Source organism: Lycorma delicatula, chromosome 13, assembly GCF_047948215.1.
Source record: "Lycorma delicatula isolate Av1 chromosome 13, ASM4794821v1, whole genome shotgun sequence".
NCBI lineage: Eukaryota > Metazoa > Arthropoda > Insecta > Hemiptera > Fulgoridae > Lycorma > Lycorma delicatula.
In genome coordinates this window covers 36643112-36655447 of record NC_134467.1, presented here as the reverse complement: position 1 = coordinate 36655447, position 12336 = coordinate 36643112, and the positions used below count along the sequence as shown (strand labels likewise).

General features: G+C 26.6%; 1 protein-coding gene across 9 annotated transcripts in view; it reads right to left on the bottom strand.

Annotated features, from left to right (window-relative positions):
• Window positions 1-12336, bottom strand: part of Ns2 (nucleostemin 2) — a 235825-nt gene that overhangs the window by 61600 nt on the left and 161889 nt on the right. For 2 of the 9 annotated variants that reach the window (XM_075381652.1, XM_075381646.1), the window contains exon 3: window positions 487-529. The exons of the other annotated variants lie outside the window; for them this stretch is intronic. The gene's annotated coding sequence lies outside the window, so the exon portion shown is untranslated. The remainder of the gene's footprint in view (window positions 1-486; window positions 530-12336) is intronic. 9 annotated transcript variants of the gene reach the window in all.

The following is a 12336-nucleotide window of genomic DNA, read 5'->3' as shown; positions in this document are numbered from 1 at the left end:
AATTCATTATGTGACGCAGTTACATAACCTACAAAAAAGAAAATCATTATTATGGATCACGTGACAGAAATGGGGGTCACGTGAGTCGATTTTGTAGAGGGAAAAGATTACGTGAAATAATATTAATAATAGATATAAGTCTGGCAAAGACACATAAGTAACTAATATTTAAAATCTAAATAATTTGATGTAGAATGGAAATTATATTGAAAATTACATGGTGATCAATCAATTAAAAAAAATCAAGACTGAAGATGATCTAGAAACGAAAGAGATCTTAATCTCAATTAAAATTTTCAATTTTACTACTCTAATAGATGGATCACTTATTAATAATCTATAAAACAGTGTGAGAGTATATTTAAGCTAATATACATATATATTTTTTCCAAACATATTTAACACTGTATCAAATAAAATAATTTAAAACAATTATTATTATAACCATCGGAAACAGTCAGAATAAAAAAAAATACGAACACTTACCCAATTGAAGCGTTTTTTGTGTTATTCCATCTTCAGCAGTCAACTAAATAAATAAATTGCATATAATTAAATTAAAATTAAAAATTTACTTAAAATTAAAGGAAAATTTACATTTAATTTTATTTTAATTATGTGTATTTTATTTATTTGACAGCTGAAGATGAAGTAATACTTTGAAAGCACTACAGTAAGGTAAGGGTTCTTACCTTTTTATTCTGACTATATCTGGTGGTTATAACATATATATATATATATATATATATATATATATATATATATATATATATATATATATAAGTAAATTTACAAAAAAAGGAATAAACTCTTTCATGAATTCCTAAACCTAACAGTTTTATTTTCTTTTTTTACTTCATTCTTTCTGATATCTCTTTCTTTAATTCTTCAAATTTCAGTTCTGATGTTCTTGCGTTTTTGTGCTTCTTGAAACCTTTTACTTTTTTTACTTCATTCTTTCTGATATTTCTTTCTTTCATTCTTCAGATTTCAATTCTGATGTTCTTGGTTTTGGCACTTCTTGAAACTTTTTATTTTCATCTTTTAATATTCTCTTTAAAATTTTCTTTATCTTATAATTTGTTTGGTTCTTTTAGGTATTCTTGAACTTGTGTGAACCATTTACCTTTAGTTTTTTTTAAATTTATTTTGGAAGTAATCAAAAAAATTTGTTTAGTCAATCTACTGTTATTCATTATAAATAAATGGTTATAAAATGCAATTCATCATTTCCTTATTGTGTCTGACAACTTTTCAATTTTATTAAGTTTGTTATTTGGAATTAATTTTATCAGATTATTTTAAAATTTAGGACCTAAAATTTTTATTATAATTTTCCTTTCTTTTTTCTTAGATTTTCTAATAGATTTTTGTTACACAGTCTTAGGGTTTATACCGAATAGAATTATTTCAGCTTTATCACAGTTTTATAGTGTTTAAATTTCGAGTTCCATGAAAAACACTGTTTGTTATGTGTGTTTTTCATTAGCTGGAAAGCTAATTCCATTTTATTAGCTCTAACTGTTAATGATTTTTATTTAAAAAATTCCAACTGATACATTCTCTGAGATATTTGAAATTATCCACTTTTTCTATTTTTTATACTAAGGAAATTCGGGCAGTTTTTATTATTAGTCAAAATTTTTGTTTTCTCAAAAGCGATTTTTAATCCCATTTTAGCAGCTTGTTTTTCTAATTCTTTGTTCAGCTTATTTCCAATTTTTAGCTAATAATGCCATATCATCAGAGAAAGCTAAACAATTAATCTTTAGTCGTTTAGTTGCCAGTCTTATTCCACTAATTTTGTCAAAATTTTTATCAAAAATCTAGAACCTTTTCAAGAGCACAGTTAAAAAGTAGTAGAGAAAGTCCATCTCCTTATCTCATGCCAGTTTTGATGGGAAAAGGATCAGATAATTCTCCCAGAAATAGTTAATTTTAATAATAATTTTACTGCACTGATAACGGTTTGTTTATAATGATGTACAAGGGCTTTTACATCATATATTTGCTAAAAGTCTTGGTTTTATGAATTACAATTTTATTTTAAGTTATGTATATATATATATATATATATATACATAGATATAGAACTAATATACATAGATTGAAAGATTAAAGTATTAGTAAAGTGATGCATAAAGAATTTAAAGTTATCCGAGAGGTTGGAGTCTGAAAATCTGTTTTGACAATATTCTTCAAATATTTTATATTCTATTCATCTAAACTCAAAGTAACCTAAAATGATTTTTTTTACAAAAAAAAAAATGTGTAAAACTGTACATAAAAACTAGGTAGAATTACTTTACTAATTAATAAAATGTGTATATTAAATGACAATGAAAAAAAAAGATTAGCATCAATATTGGAAGCTGTTAATGAAATAATCAAGGTAGCAATTTAAATTCAAAAAAATAATTAAATAAATGTACGTACATGATGAATAAAACTATAAAAAAAAAAACATAAATCAAACATATTATAAAATAACGTATAACTTAACTTGAGTTTGCATTATCTGAGAAAAACTCTTACATTCCAAGGATAAAAACTTAATTTATTTAGTGCTAGAAAAAAAGACAGTCTAATAACGCTATCGTCATTCAATTTTTATTAGTTATAAGCATTTTCATTAAGAAATATAGTTTTGTTATATGCATTTTAATAACCGAAAAGAAAAACCTAGTTAATCTGAAACGGATGAACATTAGAACTTTGATTAATCACATTCTTTTGTATTGAATTATTGTTAACACATAACGCTACGTATTACCTAATAAAGAAATTAAAATATATATATATTTTTTGAATTGTAATTTGATATCGAAACATGGATAATAAATAAGATAGAAAAAACAAAGCTATATGCTTTTAAATACGTTGTTTCAGGAGAATTTTTAAAATCAGATAATTTCATAAGAGTAAAAAACCTTGAAAAAAACAGAAGTATGCTGTAGAATCTTATAAAAAGAAAAAGGCTGGGTGAAAGTATAAGATTCTATGAATCATCAATAAAACGGTAGAGAAAGAGAAACATTATAATACAGAATGTTTGGAAAGTTGCTGTACACAGGAATTATGGAAGTGTAGTGATGAAACTTTCTTAATTTTTATTTTAATATTTTATAGAAATGCTAACTGGAATAGTTTAAAAGGTATTGAACATGACCTCTTCCAACATCAATACAACATTGTACAGGTTTCAATTTATTTTCGAACACTTTAATCCGCTTATGTACTAGAATGTTCCGTACATATGCCGTTATTGTGGTTTTTAGTTCATCAATCATGCGTGATCTGTTGTGATACATTGCTCATTTCGCTGCCCCCCACAAAAAGTAATCTGGGGAAGTCAGAAAGATATTTCATAAAAAGTAATTGATCTGATAGCTGTGTGCACTGTGGGGCCATCTTGTTTGAACCAACCATGATTGATTTCCACTTTTGTTAAATCACTAATGAAGTTTTGGTAAAACAGCACAATAATGATCACTATTAACTGTATTTTCAAAAAGATTGGATCCAAAATGCGCATTCTATTCACACCAATCTAAACTCTAATTTTCGCTTCGTGTAAAGATTATTTGTGTAATTTAGAGGGGAGGATTAATTGTCAATCACAGTTGTGTATTTTGTGAATAAATAAACCTTCCCAAATGAGACCATGCTTCCTTCATCTGTAAAAAGTAATGTTAAGGATACTTATATAATTTTGGTCAATAAAATGTTTAAATCATTGACAATAATCCAGTCTTCTGGCATGATCTGTAGGTTTCAGTTATTGAAAGCACATTATTTGTAACGGAAAAGTTTCAGTTTCTTTCTTACAGCTTTATGTGTGGTAGCAAGTTCAATATCTTGCTCTTATAATTAACCGACAGGTCAACCAACTAAACAGTGGCGGCTCATATCTAAAATTAGTGGGTGTGCTGCTCCAGAAAATGTTTTTTTCTGGGCCTTTTCAAGTCCACAGTTAAAGTTTTCTGTTAAATAAAAGAACTGAAAAAAAATGAATTACATATAATAGCTGGAAGCAGGATAATAATCTAATTCTATACTTTATCACATTCAAGAATATAGTACACGATTTTTAAGGGCATTGCACTTAAAAACCGTATATGGCTTAATTGAATAAATAATAAAATGTCAATACAGATAATATTTTTTAATATTATTGGATAATAACTTAATAAAATGTCCGCTTAAAAACACTATAGTCCAATGGTGCTTAATTTAAATTTCTATGTACACTGAAACAAATACATAATTCGTTTTTACTAATTACCTTCTCTTTTGCCCTTCCAGCGTGTTTTTGCACAGATTTAGCAATCAAAGAGGACTTGCTTTCCGCCATCTTCTGATCACTACTGAATATACAACTAAATTGCTTTCATATTCCTTCCACCGACTAAACTAGAAAAGGGAACGAATAAGGAACATTCCATACACACATGGAGTAAAAAAAAAAAAAAACTACCTTCCACCAGCAAGTCAGGGTCGGTACTGCGGGAGCAACAGTGCTCTGCCTCCCTTGCAACCTCATGTACAGCTTCCTATGTGCACATGTGCACAACAGTCAAGCACCACGCTGCTGGAACTGTGAAGCACACAGTTCTGTACAAAGATTTCTGTATCTTTTTCATAAACCGGGGGATGACTTCTGACATTAAGCTTAAGGATTATATATTGTACAAGTATAAAGAAAGAATTACAGAAAAAAGGTCTTATTATATTAAACGTTATCGATAATATCAAGTGGAAATACGGAGTGCTACAGTTCAACAGTGCCTATATGTAAGCCACCACTGCAACCTAACACCAAATGAACAGAATGGACCACATAATTCTAGCCATACTGCATAGAGATTTTCTGAACATATTGTATATGAAAAAGAAAAATGAAAATATATAATGCAGTATGTTGAAGGGCACAAAACTAGTTTAATGGTTTTTTTTTTGTCTTCAGTCATTTGACTGGTTTGATGCAGCTCTCCAAGATTCCCTATCTAGTGCTAGTCGTTTAATTTTGGTATACCCCCTACATCCTACATCCCTAATAATTTGTTTTACATATTCCAAACGTGGCCTGCCTACACAATTTTTTCCTTCTACCTGTCCCTCCAATAATTTAATGCGTGAAGAACAAAAGATGAGAATTTCCTATAACAACAAATCATACATATACACATACCTGCACAAAAATACTACATTTTTCTGTATTCCAAGTTCTGAAAAATTTAAAGAATGCATCATATCATTACAACACAGAATGAGTGCATCTGTAACAGTAACGTTTTTCTGGTACTATCTTTGTAAATGTACCAAACAAAAACAATTATATCAGTTTTAATCATTACATCCTAATTCTATTTTAGTGTAATTCTTATGAATGTAATTTATTCTTTACGGAATAACTCTAATGAATAAATTTTGTATTGAATATTACTAATCTGTATTAATAAATTTTTATTTAATTACAATTCGTTTTATTAAACGACATAAAATTTAGAAATAATATATTTTTATTACAGTACTGCTTTTAAATAACAATTATAAAATCTATTATGTTCAGTAAAATGAAAAAAAAAAAGATACAGTGTTCTTACTAAAATGAAACAATAAAGTTTACCTTAGAGATATGTAATTTCACAAGTATTTTACAATTGTATATTCATCTAATTACTCCACGCTTCCTTCTCTTTGTTTTCTTACGTTAATTTTGGTAATGTAATAATTCATTTGGTTTAATTTCGTTTCAGTTAAACTTAATAAAAGGAATGAAATTTTGTTAATGTTATAAATTGTAATTTAAATATTTTTTCTTGTAAAACTCTAGGAGAAAAGAATTTATGGAATAAATAAACAGATTGTGCAAGTCAGTTGCACAACTAAATGAAACGTACTGCTAATCAAAAATTAAAAATGATAAATAGTTCTAAGAACAGTAAATCTAGCTCATTTCATTCTTAATTTAACGAATTGAAATTTATAACAAATTCTTTTAAGTAAAAAATTAAATTTTCTATTATCATAGATAAATCACTATCAAAGAAATGTTTCCACTGTACATGTGTGTGATATTTATTTTAAATAACTTTTATATTTTTCAATTTTTTACACTTACTGTGTATCTAAAACATATATAACAATGTTAGTAGTAAATACAAATAACAATCTACCAGGTGGTGACTCCATAATTGAGAACTAACAGTCGATGTTTTTCTTCTAATAATTATTTACTAATTCTCTATATTGAAGACCGATTTTAAAATCTTATAATAAAATCACTCATTAAGTTATTTTAAAAATAATATGATGTAAATGACAGAGAAGTTCAGCTATCATTTTAAAATTAATAATTTATAAAAAATTATTATATATATATGTTATTCTGTCAGGTAGTATGAAGCATTACTATAAAATATCATAAAAGTATGAAAATCTGACTATAATTATGTTAAACGTAAAAGAAATGCCAGGAAGTAAAATTAAAAAAGGAAGGAAGGAAGGACTTTGCTTTGGTCACTCAAAAAGTACAAGTACTTGGACTAAGGTATGCTCTTGTGAAGCTTATCTTACCCTTTTATATTATAAAACTAAACAGAATTTTGATTCAGGTAGAAGTTTATTAAAAATAAACAGTAAAAATCAATGTGAAATGCATGATACTATAAAAAGGATGCAATCTGTTATTTTACGAAATAATTGAACGACTCTAATTAAATATGTAATCTTCCTTTTTTAAATGTAAAAAAAAAATTTACAATTCTATTTCTATCAATTGATATTAAGTTTACATTTATATATTCTATGATAATGTGATTGAATATCAACCAATTTTCTGTAAAAAAAAAAAAAAAGATTGAAGTACACAATGAAGAAATGTAAGGTTTTAGAATTGTAAAGGATGATAAATATCTTTATAACTTTAATATTATAATCAATAAAATTCAGAAATAATATTTTTTTATAACTATAAATGCTGCAATGGAAATAAGATATTCCAGACTTGTTGGAATTGTAGCTTAATTAAAAGTAAATTGTCTTTTTATTAAATGACAAAAGTTAAGCTTTTTTTAATTTAAATTCTTTATTAAATAATAAAACAAAATCTAAAGAATGATTTACAATTTGTTTTATTCTTACTCTAAATCAATCTACTCTGAAAAATGGCAGTTAAAATTTTATTGACATATAATATATAGAAAATCAATTCCATTTAGCTTTTAATATTTTGATTAGTTATATCTTCCTTAAAAACTGTTATAAATTTATAGAAAATGACCCAAACCAGAAAATTAAAAATATTAAATTCTGAATTAACAGAAATGGTATTGTACATAAATATAAGTTGAGCGCAAACCTCAAGAAAATGCGCATTACCTCAAGAAATGATAAACGCTACCACACATGTGATTAAACTTTTCAAAAAATCAATGGTAAAATATCCTATTCTACAGACTTTAATTTTTTTACGAAACAAATTTTAGAGACTTTTTAAAAATAAATGAAGCGCCCCCCCCCAAAAAAAAAATTAAATCGATATGCACATGAAATCATATAATTAATACACTTAATAATATAAAAAATTACAGTAACCAAGTTCTAGATGTTAAAAAAGATGATAAACCATCAATATTTGTACCAAAGAGGCAGATGCTTTATATGTTGATTTGTCTCCCTTTTTCTTGAACAGATACAATAAGAATTATATCAGTAATTTCTCTGACTCTCTCAATAGCATCACACATAGTTCTTTACTAAGGTTCATCAATGGAGTGATAATTTTGATTGTATATCTATTCTAAGATTCAATTTCTTACTTGATTCTTGTAATAATAGCAAACTTATGTACTGGCTTTAATGAATTAATATCTTTATCAAATAGGAGGTGTATAAATAAAACTGCGATCAAAAAGTAACTGTTCATCAAAATCAGCATGAAATATGTAATGGAAAATGTCATATATCTTCAGCTGTGGGAGAAATTAGGATCTAAAGTAAAAAAACTAACTGAAAATAAACTGATCTGAAGAACTAACTGATCTTCAGTTTTGTTTTTATTCATATTCTTCTATTATTGTTTACCTTGTATCTTCCTTTTGTTTACATAATCATTTTCTAATTTTGTATAATCTACTTACTAATTTATATTTTAAGAAATAAATATTTTTTTTTTTTAAATTTAAGTAATATTCTTCCAAAATATCTCTTTATTCCATACAATCTGAATAAGAACTCCAAAACGATTGTCTGGAAGGATTTTACTAAAAATTTAGAAAACATTTGTTTGCACATAAGTTTAACAAAATGTGTTATTCACAAACTTTATTATTTTCTCAAATTTCCTTCCCTCTACTGTTTCTTTCAGTTAATTCTTCAAAAAAATATCTATCTAGGACATCTTTAATATAAGCAAAAACAGTTTTTATTTACTACACTCATAAACGTAAAAATTAAAATTCCTTTTTTTAAAATTCTTTTTACAATTTCCATACCATTTTTTTAATCATTAAATGTGTATGTGGTTATATATACATATATATATATTGAAATTTAAAGTAAATCTCCCATAAAATATCAACATTTTTTCTAAAATTTTATTTTCCTAATGTGTACGTTGCAATCTATTCAATGAGTGAATAATAAGGAAACCCCCCCCCCCCCTCAAGGTCCAATGAGATGGAATTATATGTATGAAATGTAAACAAGGTGCAGCCCTGCACAGACCCAGAATGACCACATCCAAGCAACGTAATAAACTGAACCCCAATCACCAAAGCACACCAGCACCCACTGTCCCGTATACAAATCAGAACAAAAGCAACTAACCCCCACTAGGATTTGAACTTCAGAACCAACATAATTAAAACAGTATTTATCATAAAACATGATATACCAAAACAGTTTACCATTTTACCTTTAGATATTTGTACTTCGCATAAACATATCATTTTATTATTATTTAAGGATTACAGACACAACCTTTCAAGGTATTTCAATCATAAAAACTAGCAAAAACTGTCAATTTCAATGTTTCTATGTTTCACAATTTCTTAACTACTTCATAAATGTCAAAGCCTACCAAATCAAAAAAAACTCCATACTTTTTATGTTCCATAAAATGCAGTTTAATGGAACGTGAGAATCTTGAAAGGAACATCATGTAGAACTAATGGTACGATGAAATATATGATTTTTCTCAAGTATTTCCAACCTAAATTGATTACAGAATCAGAGAAGGGGTTGCTGGATTTAAAAATTAACATCTTTTTTATACTTTATCTGGAATATTTACACCAACTACTAGTGTATTCATTTTACAGTCAATTAAAGAGTATAGTTTTTGGACGGAACCGACTTGTTGTATACAAGACGTGTAATTGACTATATTTCATGAAAAAAGCTGAATAACAAGATTAAAATACACTTTTTACGAGTAGAAAATATCTAAGGGTTGACATATCTTTTTCTTGGGGTAATAGTAACTGTAGAGGTTTTGATGGTAGATATATGTATATAATATCATTTACTATAACATGTTTGTGCAAGATAATAAATAATTTAATGAGCTTACATTATTGTTTATAATGAATAAAATTCTATGAAAAAATATATAAATAAAAAAAAAATATATATTATAAACTATAAACTTTGGTGTTTAATTAACCAAAAAAAAAATGTCGCAATTAATGCACATGTATTGTATCCTTATATCCTGAAATAATTAATCAGATTTTAATTTAAGAATCTATTTTCTAATAACTTCCATTTTAAAATTTTCATAGAACTAGCCCACATATCATGACTTGCCCAGATAGAACTTTAATGTAAATAGCGCAACAAACAAATTCGTGAAAGTTCATCAAACAAAGCAAATGGATGATGACATATATAATATACTTGTATAAATATTACTTAAGGTAGAAACATGTTATTAACTGTCAAATTAACCGAGTAAAAATGACTTAGTAATATCTTATACCTATTAAATTTAAAATAGGACACAAGAAAAACTGACAAATAATTCAGTAGAATAATAAACATAATTATAATTCAAAAAGTATAATTTATGAAATGAACTGAATCATATATCCTTTCATCATTTAATATTATAATAAATACTACTGATTTGGAATCGTTTGGATTCAATGGTAATATATCTTGTTTGAAATACTTAAAAATAATTTTTTTATAGATTATTCAATTATTATTTATATTATTTAAAACAAAAATTTAAATGAAAAAAAAATTGTTTCAAAAAATATATCAGTTTGAAGATATCTATAATCTTTAAAAGGAAAAAGATGACTTACACTGAAATAGCAATCTTTGGCAAGACAATAAATACTTTGTTTCAACAAACATTCATTCTTCTCCATTATCGATTCTTTTTTGTTATTCTTCCTTCTCATTATTTGTATAGCAGGTACATATCTGACTTAACTATGTTCTACATGGTGAAAATGTCAGAGAACCAGTATATCCTCAGTATCTGTTAAGAAACATTTACCTGTGGATCGATTTTTGGGGCTAATTTCATATCCATTGGCTGCAGAACAAACCTAAAATTGCTGATATGCCTTATCAGACAAATCTAGTAGACCTTCTAATATATTAAATAAATAAAGAACATGATATTGTCTTATATTAAATATTAACTAAATGGTTGTATAAGATTTATTATGAGCTATCAATCATTATTAAAAACAGCATAATGACCCCTAAGAATAATAAAATCCCATATTAGGCATACTTTGTTTTTCCTGTTTAGCCTCCGGTAACTACCGTTTAGATAATACTTCAGAGGATAAATGAGGATGATATGTATAAGTGTAAATGAAGTGTAGTCTTGTACATTCTCAGTTCGACCAATCCTGAGATAATTGAAACCCAACCACCATAGAACACCGGTATCCACGATCTAGTATTCAAATCCGTGTAAAAATAACTGGCTTTACTAGGACTTGAACGCTGGAACTCTCAACTTCCAGATCAGCTGATTTGGGAAGACGCGTTCATCACTAGACCAACCCGGTGGGTTCATATTAGGCATACTAAAAAAAATTAAGGCATAGAATGGTTTCCCACTGCTTACTTTATTTAGCCAAATGTATTTTTGTATATCAATGAGTCAATCACACCAGAGTGCAGATAATAATGAACATTCCAAATGACTACGCTATTCATAAAGGACTAATTGTATAATGAACATCATTACTCACATAGAAGGAAATTTTTACACTTCAGGTTACATTATGATCATAAGAAAAAAAAAAAGGTAATATAAAGCAACAAATTAAAGTCATTTTCTCTTGTAAAAGAGTGCATTATATCTATTCATTACAAAAACAAGAATATAGCCATATATTACTAAAAATTGAATTAGACAACTTTATCTCTCTCTTTTTTTCTGTTTGTGCTCCAAAACCACCATAAGATCTCACATCAGATGATGATGTGTATGAATGTAAATGAAGTATAGTCTTGTACGGTCTCAGGTCAACTATTCTTAGTGGTGAACCCGTCATCGTAAATCAGCTGATTTCAAAGTTGAAAGTTCTAAGGTTCGTTACTTTTATATGGTTTTGAATACTAGATCATGGATACTGGTATTTTTTGGCAGTTGGTTTCAACTGACCACACATCTCAGGAACGGTCGACCTAAGACTGTACAAGACTTCATTCATTTACATTCACACATATCATCCTCTGAAGTAATACCTTACTGTGGTTCCAGAAGGTAAACAGAAAAAGAGAAAGGTTGACTATTCCTAAGATGTGTGATTAATTGAAACTTAACCACCAAAGAATCTTTATCTAGAAGATAAAACAATTCTTTATTAATAAATAGAAAAGAAACTAAAAATTAAAAATATTGAAAAATGTTATCTATAAAAACTGTTTCTAATTATATTTCCTTAAATCTATTAATCTTCAATTTTTTTATTATAATCCTTAATAAATAATTATAATAATTACTATTAAAACATTTTATATTAGAGAAGATTAATGAAAATCAATTAGAATTTAATTAATTAATTAAGGCTTAATTAAATTCTGATTGAGAAATCACACTAGTCATTCAAGATTGATCACACAAAAATTACGGCTCATCTGTAGTAGTATATTAATTATGTAGGTGAAAAAATTATGAAAAATTAGTTAACAGCAGAATTTTATAAAATTAATTATTAAAAAAAATAAAATTTTAATAAATTTTTATATCATAATAAAAACAAAATCTTGATAAATAATTCAACATATTTAATGATGTACATATCAGATGACGTGCTAGAAGATTAAAATAAACAAATTTTTTGAGAAATGACAAAT